This window comes from Terrapene carolina, unplaced genomic scaffold (assembly GCF_002925995.2).
Source record: "Terrapene carolina triunguis isolate 2854851 unplaced genomic scaffold, T_m_triunguis-2.0 Scaffold85, whole genome shotgun sequence".
Classification (NCBI taxonomy): Eukaryota; Metazoa; Chordata; order Testudines; family Emydidae; genus Terrapene; species Terrapene triunguis.
This window is the reverse complement of record NW_020664436.1, coordinates 49,325,948-49,343,280: the sequence shown is the minus strand read 5'-3', so window position 1 is coordinate 49,343,280 and position 17,333 is coordinate 49,325,948.

Sequence of the window (17,333 nt, the reverse complement as noted above, 5' to 3'; positions counted from 1 at the left end):
CGGGTGCAGGCAGTGCACAGAGACCCTGCTGTCCCCCCCAAAGGGGCACACAGAGGTGTGCCAGCCACAGCTGCTTCCAGGAGCGGCAAGGGGCCACGGCATGCAGGCAGCCTGCGTGAGCCCTGCTGCACTGCCGGCTGGAAGCCGCCTGTGGAAAGCACCTCCCAGCCAGAACCTGCACCTTGCACCCCTTCCTGCACCCCAACCCCCTGCCCCAGGTCAGACCCCCTCCTGCACCCAAACTCCCCCCCCAGACCCAGCACCCCCTCCATTAATATAGTAAAAATGTGCAGCCTGTGACAACTTACCAAAATTCATGGAGTGCCCCCCCCTCCCCCCGTGAAAATTATTGCCCACCCTGATCTAGTCCAACCCCCTATTCAACTCCAACTACATCATCCCAGCCAGGGCTTTGTCAATCTGGGCCTTAAAAGCCTCTAAAGATGGAGATTCCGGCACCTCTCTAGGAACCAATTCCAGTACTTCACCACCCTCCTAGTGAAACAGTTTTTCCTAATATCCAACCTAGACCTCCCCCACTGCAACTTGAGACCATTGCTTCTTGTTCTGTCATCTGCCACCACTTAGAACAGCCTAGCTCCAGCCTCATTGGAACCCCCCCTCCAGGTAGTTGAAGGCTGCTATCAAATCCCCCCTCACTCTTTTCTGCAGACTAAATACTGTACACACAGTTCCCTCAGCCTCTCCTCATAAGTCATGTGCCCCACCCCCCCAATCATTTTCATTGCCCTCTGCTGGACTCCCTCCAATTTGTCCACATCCTTTCTGTAGTGGGGGGCCCAAAACTGGATGCAGTACTCCAGATGTGGCCTCACCAGTGTCAAATAGGGCCTGCAAAATCATGATTTTTCTTTAAGTCATGCTTTTTGTTCTCTTTTCTTCTGATTTAACTCCGCCCTTCCCATCCTCACTATCTGTGATAAATACAGTGGTGTGGGCTCTCACAAATCTGTAACAAGTAATTTAAAGTGACATACAGCAATTTTAGGCCCTGCTGCAGGAGCTCTTGCCAGAAGACCCAATTGATATAAAGTTACACAAATCTGTATGAATTTGCACAAATGTATATGAAATGCTGCCCGACAGTGCAAAGGTTCCAGCGTTTCCCAACCTGTCAATATCAGTTAATTCTATGCCCTCCCAGCCCCACATCAGTTCTACACCCCCATATCTGCCCCATACCTGCATTCATCAACTCAGCGCATCCAGCCATACATCCGTCTATGGAGGTTCTTCTTCCTCCCCAAACCAGGCCATGTGAGGTGAGGCGGGGCAGGTCCAGGTCCCAACGTGGGATGGAGCAGCTGCAGGGGTTCTTGGAGATCCTGATCACCACATGGCTCCAGCTGCTCTTTACCCACACAACTCTTCCCTAACCTGATGTTGCAGGTACGGTTGCCAATTTTGTGTGGACATATTCCTGGAGGTTTCATCACATGACAATCTTTAATTAAAGATTAATCTTTAATTCCTGGCAACTCCAGGACAATCCTGGAGAGTTGGCAACTATAGTTGCAGGAATACAGAAGGGGGTATGTAGAGAGGTTAGCCGGGGTTCGTCTCTCTCCGGTTCCCCACCGCCTCACTAAATTTGGGAAGAGGTCTTGTGGGGAATTAGTCCGGCCATGGGAGTCTTCCTCTGCGGCCTTTGTGAGGGTAGAAATAAACACAGTAAGCCCAGGCCCTAGGTCAGGGCGGGGCAATGGTGAGTCAGGTGCTCAGGCCCTCTGGCAGGGGCTGAGCAACAACAGTATCTAATCGTAGGCCCAGGCCCTTGGCTCCGAAGGGCCTGGGAGAGCAGGAGACTGCCACCCACGAGTTGGGTGGCAGGGGGACGCAGGCCCTCCCACTCCACTGCATCCCAGCCTGGGGCCCTAGCAGCGGCAGAGGACCCGCTGCTGAGTCAGTAGGGATCCTGGCTGCAACACACTGACATGGGCTCTGGTAGTGCTGCAACCAGACTAAGGTCGGCTGCCCCCGGGCTACTTCTAAACTCCCCCTCTTGAGGTCAGGGTGGTGTCCTCAGGGGAGTCCAGCACCATGGGTTCTTCGGGATAGCTGGCGCGGGGCAGACTCGGCAACTCCTCCGGGTAGCTGGCACAGGGCTGGTCGGGCCAGTCCTTGGGTTTCCCGCAGGCCACGGTGGTTTCCCAATCGCAAGCTGGGCCAGTGGCATCTGGCCTCCCCGACGGCTGCTCTCCCAGTGAGCTCTGGGGTTGGGCCTTTATACTTCCTGTGTCACGTCTGACCCTCTGGGGGGCAGACTCGGAGCTCCCTGGCTCCGCCCACTCTGGCATCCAGAGGGACTCGTCTCTCTCCGGGGCGGCAGGGAACCACACTGCCTCGCTACAGGGAGAGACTGACTTTTTTTTTTTTTAAAACACGAGAGGAGGAGGGAGCATAGGTGTCCTCTTTATGCTGCCTTATCCCCAACTGAAATTGCTTATACCTAGGTCTAAGTATTAGACCTACTTTGGGACAGTGTCTCTATTGCAAGAGACTGTCCACTGTGCGCCAGCAGTGGGGCTCTCTCACTAACAGCTGAAATCATTGAGAGCTGTTTTAAGTGTGTGTGTGTGTGGGGGGGGGTGGCTGCAAATATCTTGGCAAGTGGACAGCTGGTGGAGAGGCGTGGCAAGCGGCTAGCAGGGTGGCTGGCAGGGAGGTTGGTGGAGAGGGCCAGTTGGGTGATGAGCGGGTGCCCAAGCAGTGCAGCTTGTAAGGTGCCTCCTTACCCACCCCCTTCCACAGAGGGTGGGAGGTGAACTCTGCGGATGAACCTCTGAACTCTGGGGCAGCACTGGCCAAGGACAGGAACTGTGAGTGGGGTACAGAGAAGGGACAGGTACGTTGAAGGGACTTTGGGGTTGCTGGACTTAAGACCCTGAGGGGAAAAGGACACTGCCCAATTTACTTGGGGGTGGATCTTTTGCTCATGGTTTGTGTTGATGAGCCCTAATTGCGGTGTTTTCCCAAATTAATGCTGAGTTAATTCCCTCCTTATATTAAAAGTTTTTGTTACACTCAGACTCTGCTTGCGAGAGGGGGAAGTATTGCCTCTTAGAGGCAGCGAGGGGTGTGTGTGTAATTGTCCCAGGTCACTGGGTGGGGGCTCGAGCCGGTTTTGTGTTGTATTGTTGAAAAGGGACCCCTATATACTGAACCCGGCCCTTGTTGATGCTGGCTCCACCTGGCAGAAGGGTTACACAGAGGAAAAACTTGAGGCAATGGTGTGTAGAACTAGAAACCAGCAGTGGTACAATCCTACATATTCTAAAATCATGAACTACATCCACCACCACAAGGAGATTGGCTTAACAGTCACAATATATTTTTTAAAAGGTCAAATATTAGGTTCTTTGTATTTGCCTTTTTCTTTTATAGCCTTTAGGATGCACATGGTCACATTCCCAAGATTTTTTCCACAACCATATGAGATAGAAACTTAACTTGTTTTTTAAAATGAAAGCTGAGTTTCTTACATAATTGCATGTCTTCAGGAGCTGTGGCTTTAAGACGCCCAATACAACACTCTCAAAATTGCAAGATCTGGAAACATTGAACCAGCAATGCAGAGAAAGATCTGTGGTGGAAGGGGGAAGTAGACAATACATTATAATTACAGTATACTCAATGTATATTTCCAAAAAAGCATAGATTATGCAGCAGAACAAGTGATTTTTATATAGCTAAGGGACACGATAGTTGAGAGTGCTGCTTACACTGTAATTTACACTTGGGGGGAAAAGGTTGCAAAATGATGTCAAATCAGGACAGTAGTATTTTGCACAATTGTAACCATGCCAGGCGTAAAGCAGTGGACAATGTGATTTCATGGATCTATCTACCATTTCCCCCTCTCCCTCCTCCCAAGAGAGCATATCATCTTTATTGTATCTGACTATAGAGAAACCTGGGATGATGATTCTCTCTCTTTACCTTGTGACGGTACCTCCCATAAGGCTTTATGGAAATATGCTTAGAATGTGTTTTATGCTACATATGCCATGTAACATATCTCCGTAAAGGTTATGATCTATTGAATGTATTAATCCTATTTGTATGAATGTATCATTTTTGTATTCGAAATTATGAATGTTGGCTGTGTACTAGCTTGATTTCTAAATAACCTTAGTAGAGCATTTGGTCAGTTCCTGGAGAAAGGAATGTTGAAATTAAGTACCTAATCAAGAAACACTTAAAGTACAATGGATCTTGGAATGCTCCAATCCACATAAGAAGTCTACTTGAGGACGTTCAAGGTAGCATGTAAACAATGGATGCTACCTGTAAAAACTGAGTCACGCATGGACATGTGACTTGCCCAGGTGACTCCTAAACTCCATCTTGGAGCTGGACTTTGCATAGGAGTGAGGAGGGGGTTTCCACCCACAAGAGAAAGTCTATTTAAATCCCTGGGAGACCCCTCCATTTTGTCTTCAGCTGGCTAAAGAGAGCCTCTCCACCCCCCAGGATACTTGAAAGAAACTGGAACAAAGGACAGTGTGCAAGGGGTGTGAGTGATTGCTGGACCCAGGCTAAAGGGAGATTAATCTGTAAAAGGGAGCATTCTGGAACTGGTGAGGATCTTATCTGTATTTAGTTTGATTAGACATAGATTTGCGCATTTTATTTTATTGTGCTTGGTGACTTACTTTGTTCTGTCTGTTACTACTTGGAACCACTTAAATCCTACTTTCTGTATTTAATAAAATCACTGTTTACTTATTAATTGACCCAGAGTATGTATTAATACCTGGGGGAGCAAACAACTGTGCATCTCTCTCTCTCTATCAGTGTTATAGAGGGTGAACAATTTATGAGTTTATCCTGCATAAGCTTTATACAGGGTAAAACGGATTTATTTGGGTTTAGACCTCATGGGGAGTTGAGCATCTGAGTGTTAAAGACAGGAACACTTCTGTTAGCTGCTTTCGGGTGAACCTGCAGCTTTGGGGCAAGTAATTCAGACCCTGGGTCTTGTTGGAGCAAACGGGAGTGTCTGGCTCAGCAAGACAGGGTGCTGGGGCCCCGAACTGACAGGGAAGGCCGGGGTAGAAGTAATCTTGGCACATCAGGTGGCAGCTCCCAAGGGGGGTTCTGTGATCCAACTCGTGTCATACCTCTCCAGCCCTTCTCTCACTCGCACCATTATAAGTTGGAAGTAACCCCATTGAGGTCAATGGATCTACCGTGGTGTAAGACGCATGTAAGTAAGAGAAGAATTGGGTCCAATATCTATGGATTTTGTTGCACCCTCCAATACACATCTATTAGCTAATCATGATCAGGGCATTTGATGAAAGTTTGAGTTGTCCCTGAAATATTCTTTCATAAGTGTCTCAGGGTAAGGGCTCTCTTAGTTCCTTCTAATCCAGGGGTTCTCAAACTTCATTGCACCGCGACCCCATTCTGATAACAAAAATTACTATATCACCCCAGGAGGGGGGGGGACCAAAGCCTGAGCCCTGCTGTCTTGGGGGGGGGGGGAATGCACTAAAACCAAAGGCTTCAGCCCCAGGCAGGGGGCCTATAACCTGAGCCCCGCCACTCAGGGCTGAAGCCCTCAGGCTTTGCCCCCAGGCAGTGGGCCCCGAGCTTCAGCTTTGGCCCTCGGCCCCAGCAAGTGTAACACCAGTCCTGGCGACCCCATTAAAATGGGGTCGCAACACACTTTGGGGTCACGACCCACAGTTTGAGAACTGTAATCTAAGGGGTAAAAATCCTGGCCCTGTTGAAGTCAATGGAAATTTTACTATTGACTTCAACAGGGCCAGGATTTCAACTGAAGTGTTCAGTAAAATGTTTCAGAGGTTGTCATATTGCATTTATAGTCTCCTTACTCATAATTGGGAAAATGGAAATTAAAAATAGCAGCCATACAGTTTGGGGAGAATAAATATATATAATTTTACTTACAAGTCTAACAAATGTATGGGCTAAATGTTGTTGAGATTTAAAGTAGTAAAAATGAATCAGGCTTTCAAAAAGAATTACTGGCATATGACAAAGGAATAACACTTTAAAAATAAATGTACAGGAGAAGTAAGACGATCAGTATAATCCAACACACTTATTTCTAGAACTAGAATCCTGGGTCTTATCACACCTCTCTCTTCAAACCCTTGTATTCAACAGCTTTTGTAGTCTACCAGAGTGAGTCCGGAAAACAATGAACCAAATGTTCAATATGTCAGATATTAGGCCTAACTGGTGAACAAAATAATGGATCCATCACTCCATTTTGGAGTCCTTAAGAAAGAGACTTTGGGGAGAAAAATTGGCTACTGAAGCAAGCTTCACTGTTATGGATGCCACCCCCGCTGTCTCCTGGAACTCCAGGCCTTTGTCATCCTGGTCCTGAGAAATGTTCTGATCATACTGGGGCCAGAGAGGAACCCAGATAACATCATCACTTTTACCCGCTGCTCTGACTGAATCCCAACTACCACCTGGGATGAGAGAGTGTCAAACTTCCCTCCCTCTCCCTTGTGTGTTCTTTTCCTTCCCCATCTTATTTCTCTTCTTTCCTCCCTCTCATTTTTCCTTCCTAGTCATCCTTTCACATCCAACTTCATATTCCTTCTCCCTTCCAGTTGACATGCCCCCTCAGTCAAGCTCATGGCACTGCAGGGGTTTAAAAAGATAACACATTGTAACACGGGATGTTTATCGAATTATTTGATACAGAGGAAAAGGCAATATAAAAAGTACTTTGCTTCACAGTTTGAGCAATGGCCTGAGCTTTCAGCTACCTTACTAATTCATGAGGTATATTTAAAAATGCAGAGATATTATAAGGCACTCTGCTAGTTTTAATAGACTGTCAGCACTGTTAACCCCTTTGGTTCAGAACAGTTACTGCAAAACGCTATTATTTTGCAGTATGTTTTGTGCATAGTTGCAGGTGATATAAAACAGAATTTAAAGCAAAGATAATACTCTATTTTGGCATGAATATTGCAAGATCCTCTGAGGGCTGCTTATATAAATAGTGTTTCCCTTCCAGTCCTGCAGCAGCTTGTGGGAGGGCTGGGGAACATTCTTGTGAATAGCATTGCTACATATCTTGCTGCTCTGCCCTTTGTCTTTTTGAACAAGGCCCTTCCCTGCCTCTTGGTGGGTGACAGGTGTCAGGGTAACATTCTCCAACACAAGGACTGCCTACAGAAGTGCACACTAACCAACCTATACCTTGCAGCCCCCACTCCAACCCATGCAAACCGCTAACCCACCTGACTATGCAGACCCTCCCACATTACCAGCACATACAATTACTAACCTGACCACAGTTGCCCACCCATCCATCCAGCACACCGCCATTCTAGGACTAGAACAGGCTTTCTATGCAAATGAAAAGTGTCTTACCATTTCCAAGCTCACCCCACTAATCTCCAGATGTCAGCACTCAGAGTCCAGAACTCATTTAATTCCTAAAGAAAGAGAAAAAGGAAATATAAACAAATAAAGCAGAGGGGAAAAAAAGATAAGACAACCTCTCATACTCCATTCATATCACATTCACTCACTTAGTCATATACCACACATTCAACGTAACAGTTTTATCAACTACAGAAACTTCAAGGTAAGATAAAAAATACTGCCCTAACTTATTCAACACCATGAAATCCTAGATCCTGTCACTGAATGGTATCCCAAAATTGAGAGGAAAAACATTTATCATTGTTGGCACAGACTGGAATTAGTATAAAAGCTACTTGTTCTGTTTCTCAGTCCCCCAGCTCCTATACATGTGCTGCAATCCCCACGGACCCAAATGTTATCAATCTTAGCATACCTGCTAAATCTCTAGGTCAAGAAAAGGAAGACAAGAGATGAAATCTCAGGAACTTGTGAATGCATCCAAAGAGAGAGATAAGACGACAGAGGATTGGAGGCAAGATCTCCTTGCAGAGAGGATCAAGAACAGAGAATTGATGAATGATAGCATTGAGAAAGACAGGGATATGCAGAAACAGCTTATGGAGTTGATACAGAAGCAGACAGTCTTGCTGGAGAACATTTTGAGGCAAAGTTCCCAGACAGCACCACAGCCCTAACCCCACCATGTCCTTCAGCCCCTGGAGAACAATGCACAGTGGGAGTAGCAGTAACCTTCTCCAAGTGCCAGCCATAGGCACTTCCTTCACCTTTCCAGAACACAAGACAATAAGAACAGTGAATACTGGAACCACAGCTTGACTCCTGCAGCTACAGTTGATGGTTTCTTCCCTCTCCATTCTACATGGAATGTTAAGGACAACATGCAGAAATGTTTGAGACCAGTACAGCACAAACATACACATGCCTAAAAGTTCTGAGTGCGTATCAAATCTGTACTATTGTGTTCCATAAAGTTTGCACTATTTTATGATGTGGTTTATGTTCCAATGAGTAGAAGTTTGCTCTATTTTGTTCAATAACAGTTTTGGGGTTTTTTTGGCACTGTTTGCTGTTCAGTAAAGGTTAGGACTGACAAAAGGTCAATATTGTTTTATAAAATTACACATATTCCATAAACACAAAAAATGCCCTTTCATAACATTGTGTCACAAAACTTAAAGCATAACAAACTTCCATTTTATAAAATCCATCAACACAGACTAGTGAAACCCCTCTACATTGCATAACAAAACCACATGAGCAAAGAAGCTGCGTGAAGGACGTCATTTTGTAGACTTAAGACTATGCCACTAATGCCGCTGTTGTGCCACAGCATGAAAAGAGGTGCCAGGGCTGAGTCCCGGCAAGCCCCAGCACAGATTAAGTTCTGGATGAGGTTCTCTCCCTAACTCACAGATATGGTGCAACATACAGCATACAGTTATCATAAGCAGCAGATATTGCTCAGCAGTCTCTCTTCATTATCAGGCATTGCCATCTCACTTTCAGCCTTCCAAACTCATACTCCATTATATTTTGTAGCTACTCAGCATATAGTTGAACAGCTCCTTCGTCTTATCCAAGTATCCAGTAAAAGGTTTTATAACAAAGGAAGCAGCGGGTAAGATGGGTTTCCTAGAATGACTGGGGGGGAGAAATCACACCACCATTACTGTCCATGGAGGTCTCAGGAGCAAAAGTTCCCTTTTTCATTAAAGAAAACAGGAGTCAGTATTGAAAGAGCCTGGCACCATGGACCTTTTCAGATCATCCCACATTAATATTAGGGAACCTGCAACAGTGATCAAGTGGATCCTGGAGCATCCTGGAGAAATGCCCCTTTGCATTTATAAACTCTGAGACCTGATGTGGGGTTCTGTAGAGAGACTGCTCATTACAAAAACAACACTTTACTCACAGGACTGCAAACTGGAACTTGCTACTTTATTCAATTGCATCACAAAAACTGAGTGGGTAGGTGGGGAACTCCCATTGACAAACAAAAAGTTAGAGAGAGGTGGAACATGGCTCCATCCCCTTGTGACATAACAGGTTACAATCCAGACTAATGAGCAGCTGTGTCATCCCTGCCCTGTAGCCTTGGGTACCTTACAGTGCCTTGCTGAAGCAGTTCCTTTATTCCACTCACAAATAGCCTTCCAGCATGCAAGTCACACCCTGAATGTGTGTGTGTGTAATTGCAGCCTACCAGTCACACTTGGGTTGCACTCTGGCTCTCACCAGCCTTGGTTATACTGCAGGGTGACCCCAATACACCCCAGGTCTTAGATTTCTCCCCAGAAACGTATGGCTTGTACTGCCAGCCCTCTCCTGGACAATACAAGTCTGTTATTTCTTTAAAAGAATAATATGCACACAACTTGTCACCTCAAATGGGGTTTCCCAGACGCTTAAATTTAAACACACTGGATAGATAAAACAATAAAAAGATTATTGACTACAAAGAGTGAGATTTTGAGTACAAGTAATGAGGCATAAAAGTCAGAAATGGTTACAAGAAAAATAAAGACAAAATATTTCCTATTACCTAACAAACTATATGAGATTCAAATAAGATTTCTCACCAAATGCTTTCCGTTTTACTGACCAACCCCTGAAAGAGGGGAAACTTGGGGTGTTTGTTCCTCTTTTTTATAGTTTCAGTGTCCCTCTTGCAAAACATTTCCAGCCAGGCACCAGGAGACAAAAGGTATATGTGGAAGGATGTTCTCTGCTGTTTTTAATCAGCAATTTGAGCTTCTGATAGGCACACGAGTCATATCAGTATCCCAATTAAATTCAGGAACCCCAATCATGCAAATCCATCAATAACCTCTTGTGCATTACCATCCTTTATGACCGAGGTTATCAGCACCTTCTTTGTAACAGTGCACACCTCCATGACAACAAACCCAACAGTTGCTTTACCAACACTAAAGCAGTTAGCTACTTACTAGAAGCAATCAGGAATGCCAGACTTCCAGATGGTGATTGCCACAATCTTCTCCATGCTCAGGGGAACTCTTATGTTGGCATATTTGAAAAAAATACCATTTCCTAGGGGTCAGAGGACTGGAACTGGCTTGTATGACTCCCGCATTTGGGAAACCTAGGCACAAGTGCCGGAAGCTCCTTAGAAGTAGGGGGGCCAACAGAGCCTGGACCATGGTATGCCCTCCCTACTCTGCCCCAAGGCCCACTCCCACTTGCCTACTCCCCTGAGGCCCCCTACCCATGCTCCTGCCTCTCTGCCCCCTCCCCTGAGGGCCCCACCCACTGCTTGTGCCTCTCCTCCCCTGGTGGGCAGGGGGTCCTCAGAGGAGGGGCTGGAGAGGCATGAGTGGGAGTGCCTCTAGGGAAGATACAGAGTGGGGACAGGAACAGGTAGAGTGAGGGCAGAGCCTCTAGGGAAAAGGCAGAATAGGGGCAGGAAGAAGAGCAGTACAGGCAGAGCCATGGGGGGAAGAGAACAAGTGGGAGTAGTGCCTCTGGCTGAAGCACAGGTAGGACCATAGTGCTAATGTGGTAGCACTCTAAAAGCAGCAGGTCAGCACACCTCCAAAAAGAGAGGTATCATATCCTATTTGGGGACACTTAGCCTTCCCTGGCCTTTTATACCTGCTGCCCGGGCTGGCCTGGCTGTCTAAGTAGCCCCACCCGCTGCACCTGAGAAAGGGGTGGATCTTAATTAGCTAACCCTTATAAAAAAGGGCAGCAGGGGTGCTGTAATCTCCTTTAGCAAGTTAAGGGGGCCTGAGGTGGGCCTCTCAATAGACTGTTAGTGGAGTTACTGCTGAGTAGAACTGTTCCAGAAAGCCAAATGGACAAGAGGGGAGACACTGTGAGAGCCCTTTCTTGTTGAGGTTGTGAAGTAAAAGCAAGGAAATCTTAAGGTTATTGCTAAAGAGAGAGATTGATTTGGGGATATAATTACTGTGCTTATTCAAACCTTGAGATGAGAGCCTGTAAGGTCTTCTGTTAAGAAGGCCCAATTAAAAGGAAAATACCACCACTGAAAGTGGCTTAGCTGGATTCCCTGAGCTACCTCAGGCAATATTAGCGCTAGTAAGAGTGGTGTTTAAAACCATGTTAGTTGACTGTAGTTAAGGTGTAATTGCTATTATTTATCCAGTGATACCAGGTAGCTCTGTGTTCTTGGGGAACTAGGGTGTAGTATCCAGCCTGTCTGACTCATGAAAGGACCCTCCTTCCCCCAGCCTCTGCTTGAACCAAAACTGATCAGAGAAAAGACATTTTGAAAGTAGTGAAGGACGGTGGGAGACACACCTAGACCCCCTCCTTGCAAGGGTGACAAGATTAAGGCAACTCCCCAAGTCCTATCTACATCAAAGACGGGACAGGGAGACATCTCCATTAGCATACAGAATGGAAAACAGAGATTCTAAGACCAGAACCACACTGAACTTTGGGACCTGAAAGGCAGGGAAGCACTGCATCATGGGGGATCTCTGCTCTAGATGTTAATGAACCTACACCTGCACACACCTAGCTCAGCAGTTACCAGACCAATTCTAGTAATGAATCCTTGACTGATATCCAAAGAGACAAACTTTGTGAATATTGTTCATCAGATAAGTTCTTATCATTTAGATGCTTCTTTGTACATTTCCCCTCTCCTCTTCATATGAGCTTCAAGTATATCAATTATAGCATAGTAAGTAGATACGCAAAATTTGTCTCTAGGATTCAATGCTGTTTCTGTTGCACTATCATTTGCTTGTTTTTTCCTGATTCCCTTGCAGGACTGGGCTTCTTTGTAGTTAGTATCAGGCAAGATATCTTTTGACATGTCTTCAAATCTTTCGAAATCATTCCTCAAAGTGTATAAGTGGTCTGCTAATGATTGACAGAGGTCTGCACATGTTTTCAAATCCAATTCTTTTTCTTGGAGAGCTTGACTTGTGTGGTAAAAGTGTTGTAAAATTTCATTCCACATAGTCAACATGAATACAAACTCTAGTTCTTGCATCTTGTTTGCAATGTTTTGTGCCTCGTATAGTTTCTCCCTTTTGTGATTGGTCTTCAGCTATACTTTCTAATGCATCCACAATCTTTGAGTAGGACTCCAGAATTGCACTTGTTGCCACTGCATGTGACTCCCAGCAAGTATTAGAAAGAGATTTCAACACACAATCATTGCCCAAATATGTTTTAAGAACTGCCCATCAGTGTGTTGAGGCAGAGAAAAACGTATAAAGTAACTGGACTGTTGAGAAAAACCTTACTGCCACCGGACAACAATCAACAGCACTGCGGCCAACAAGATTGAGAGAGTGTGCAGCACGTAGTAAGAATATGGCATATTTGTTCTGTTCTAAAAGCTTCTTCTGCATTCCTTGATGATGCCCTGACATGTTGGCAGCGTTGTCATAAGATTGATCTCTGCACTTTGAGAAATCTATTTTGCAAACTTGGCACAGATAATGCAGTACTTGATTTGCCATTTCTTCACCAGTGTGGCTTTTCAAATTGAGGAATGTTATAAATCGTTCAACTGGTTTTCCAACTGTGGGAGACACATCTTAGTACAATACTCAATTGATCAATATGTGAAAGATCAGGTGTAGAGTTGACACAGAAACTGAAGTACCCAGCAGTACTTATTTCATCCACAATAGCTGAACGAACTTTGTCACTCATTAGACCAATGAGTTCATCACATATTCTCTTGGATAACTATGATGGGTTACCTTTGCCAGCATTCCCATATTTTAAGATATGGCCTGCTAAAAATGGGTCAAACTGAGCCACAAGCTCCAACAATCCCAAGAAATTTCTGTTCTGCAATGATCCAAATGTGTCATTTGATCCCCGGAAAGGCAGACCACGTTCAGCTAATGTTTGGTCTATAACAGCTATAACATGCTGCAAGACATGTTGCCAGTATTCACGCTCCCCTTTAATTTGTTCTTCCAATTTGTGTCAATCCAAAGCCCTGTCTTCGATTTAAATATGTCAACATTGAATCTCTGTGAGTAGTGCTATTTTCATGTTGTTCAATTAAAACAGTATTCCGTCAGTCACTAAATCCATCTGCAGCAAACTGGGATGCTGAAGGTTTATATGCAAAAAGTTTGCAAACAAAACCGTACACAGACCCTGTTGATGGTGAATACAGTAGCCATTCTCGAGTGTATTTCTCACCATTCGCTTTCATGCCAAAAAATATTTTTTGTGGACAATATCTTGTTTGTTTGCCATTGGTAAGAGTCCAATGTGATTTCTCACATGGCCCAGTGTGGTGTTGACAGTCATTTGGTCCATGAGCTATCCAGTAAGCTACATCATTGGTACTGAAATCAACCCACATACCGGGATCTTTTCTCCTATTTACAGCATGAGCAGGTTCAATCTCTGACACATCCATACGTTCTAGAACAATGTCTGTTTTATCACCAGGAGTAGGATACACCTATCCTATCTCATACAGCTGGAAGGGACCCCGAAAGGTCATCGAGTCCAGCCCCCTGCCTTCACTAGCAGGACCAATTTTGCCCCAGATTCCTAAGTGGCCCCCTCAAGGATTGAACTCGCAACCCTGGGTTTAGCAGACCAATGCTCAAACCACTGAGCTATCCGTATCAGGTAGTCTGATTTCCTTGCATTATTTCAATCTATGTTAGTAGGATGGCCCCCTAGTTTAGGTGGGGATAAGTAATAAAAAGAGAACAGAAAAATGGGGGAAGAGTGTGTAGTGGAGTTTAAGGAAGTCTAACAAAGTTCTGATTTTTCCTATGACGACTACTTTGATGCTTTTTTTGAAATATCAAATATCAAATTTCTTTAATTTTTTTTTTTGGTGTGCCCCCTGCTTTGCTGGTGCCCTAAGCACGTGCTTAGTCTGCCTACTGGGTAATCCAGCCCTGACTGAAACCCAGAAAGATACTCAGAAAGATGTTTCTATAGAGCAACTCCTAGCTGAAAAGGGAAAGGGCAAAATTTCTGGGGAAAATGGATTGTTGCCTTAAAAGAGCCTGAAGGAATAAAACCTCATGGTAACTTTTGCAAGCAGTTTGCTGCAACTGAAGGCTGTGGAAGTGAATTAACTGAGTTAGCTCAGGATGAATCATTGTTTATAGCAAGCAACAATGTAGGTGCTGAGAAATTTGGTTCAGTTTCTAGCTGCCAAAGTTTTTCAACTGTGTATGAATCCACTGACTTTGTTTTAGAAAGATCGAGGGTGGAAGCCATCCCTACTAAAACCAACACTGCCTCTGTCACTGCTAAGCAGCTCTTTACACACACCTGGGATGGTCACAGCTCTATTGAGAATCGGGCCAGCCCCAGTGTTTGTCAGGTAGAAATCCTGAATGGAAAAAATGGGAAACCCTGGCGGAAATTATTTCATTCTTTGCAGCTCAAAGAATGGAAGGATAAACCACCTGACCCGCCAGGAATATTATAACTGTCTTCTCCATCCTGTCGGCCACCCTTTTTGGCCAGCAAGAAGCAATGGCTTTGGGCCGTTGGAAAATATGCATTGAGTGGGCTGGTCAGTGCCTACCCCGATGTTGAGACAGGAAAAGGCCAGAAAAGTCCTTGACTTATTATGGCCACCCTCACGTAGGTCACTGCTTCATGTTCATCCTGTAATATTGGTCCCAGATTCTCCCAATATATATGGGGGGAAGTGTGGGAATTTGTTCTCTCTTCTCTGCCCCCTCACATCCCAAACACGAGCCATGACATCTGGTGCACCAGCACCCTGCTGTTCATAAGTGTCTGGAGTCTGATGCTGTCCAGGCTCGATGCTGACCCTGTGATCTCCCTGAACCTCTGGAAGTGCTTGCCAGCTGGAGCCCAGGAAGTAAAATTGCTGTGCCACATGCATGGATTCTATGGGTGGTGTAAGGTGCAGGGTAGCCCTGGTTTCCTCCGCTGTTTGGGGAACAATCATGCCCCTACGTGTCATCATTGTCATTGGAACTCAGACACATCCGTTACCCGGAGATGAACCGTAGCTGTCTCTGATCACGCCAGCAGGCAAGAATATCACACGATTCCTCATGAACTGGGAACCGCTGAAATGGACTTTAGCTGGACATGACCTGACTCAGCAAGGTCCCCCAGACTGGGTAATTCCATTAAAGGGCACATATTGTGACAAACTCATGCCAGCAATTTGGTTTAAATTCTATGGGCATATTGCCATTTCCAAGGGATTTAATGAGCCCGGTTTGTACAGAATGGAACTGGGCCAACAACAAAAAATGGTTTTAAATTTTGTCCATCTGATCACAAACCTTGTGCTCCCCTCTGACATTTAAGAGCCCCAATTTCAGGACCCCATGTGTTGAAAGTGCTGCTTGGCCCAGTCTATTGAGTCTAGGGGCATATAATAGTGGCAGCTTGAAAGTGCTGCTTGACCCAGTCCACTCAGACTATTGTTAATATGTGTGTGTGTGTGTGTGTTCATCTGGTTCTGAGGCTGAAAGAACCCAGCCCTGGGGAACCTAGGTCCTGCAGGATAGCTCCATTGGGAGGGGACTTGCAGAGGGAGAAGTAGAGCTCTGTAGGAGAACACAAGTGACACAAGCAGTACATTGATAGAAGTACAGAACCACCCCCCCCCTGAAAAATAACCCTAATTAGTGTACCCCAAAGTAACAGGCAAAACTGGTAACACCAGTGTTCAGTTATGTCTAGTGTCATAGTCCCAGCCCTCCACAGAGAGCTCACTTGAAATACAGTGTTGACAACTTGGGATTTTACTGAGAGTCTCACAATATTTGGTTTCAGAGTAGCAGCTGTGTTAGTCTGTATCTGCAAAAAGAATAGGAATACTTAGGTGCCACAAGTACTTATGTTCTTTTCACAATATTTGGTGACTTGCTTAAACCCAAGATTCACTTCCTGGAGTCAAGTGATTGCAAGAATTTCACATTTTAATTAAAACAAACAACCAAAAAACTTTCTAGCCCTTGTGGCTGCACAGAAAAGCTTTAAAAAGGACAACCTGAAAAGCTAAAACTCAAAAAACAAATAGCAAGAACCTAACACTTACTATTTTAAAAAAAAAAACATGATTTCTGTGTGGGCTGACTCACAATTTTTGGATGTCTGAGTCCAGCAACACTGCTGGTGTGGACTCTTGAATATAGAGGTCTTCAGCCTGGATCAGTGGCATATGTTTTCCTATCTTAACATAACTTAGAGATTGAATTGCACTGCCTGTTTCCTGCTTGATTGATTTGTGTGTGCTTCAGAGTGCCATCTGAAGCATTCCAAACCACGTCTTATGCTGCATTGTGTGGTACATCATACATGTTTGAATGAGAGAGAAAATAAGCTGCGTAGCTCAGGGACTTTAGATCCTAAGTTATGTAGAGGTGGCAAGGGACTGTGAGATGAAGTTGGTAGATCTGTTGGTAAACTCATTGAAACCAGAATAATACCCTGGTTCCAATAGAGTCATTCCACTGAGCTGGGAAAATATTTCACCCAACTGTGTGCTAAATCATAAAAGAGGAAGGGTATAGAAAAGAGAGAAATGTTTAAGGCTATTACATAAAGGTATCTGTTATGAAAGTCTGGTAAAACATAACTTGATTACTAATAAGCTAAGAGGCTTTTTTTAAGGTAACTTCCTGCTAAGAATATTTTCTTTGGAAGTATTTTTCTTTGCATAGCAAATCATCATAAAAAACCCGTCCTCTGTTTTTGAGTTGTGGTAAGGTGAAGAAAAATACATTTTCCTCTACGTAAAAAATTCTGCCTGCACTATTTTTAAGTTAGGCTATTGATGAGTGTCTGACATTTGAAACTTGGTATGAATATAGTTGTGTATTTGCTTGATTGGGTAAAAACTGGAATTCACAAATGAGACTAATACATTTTATACTGAGCGCACACAATAGAAAATTTCCTAAATGTACAGACATGCATAGAGGGCCTCATCCAGGTTTCAT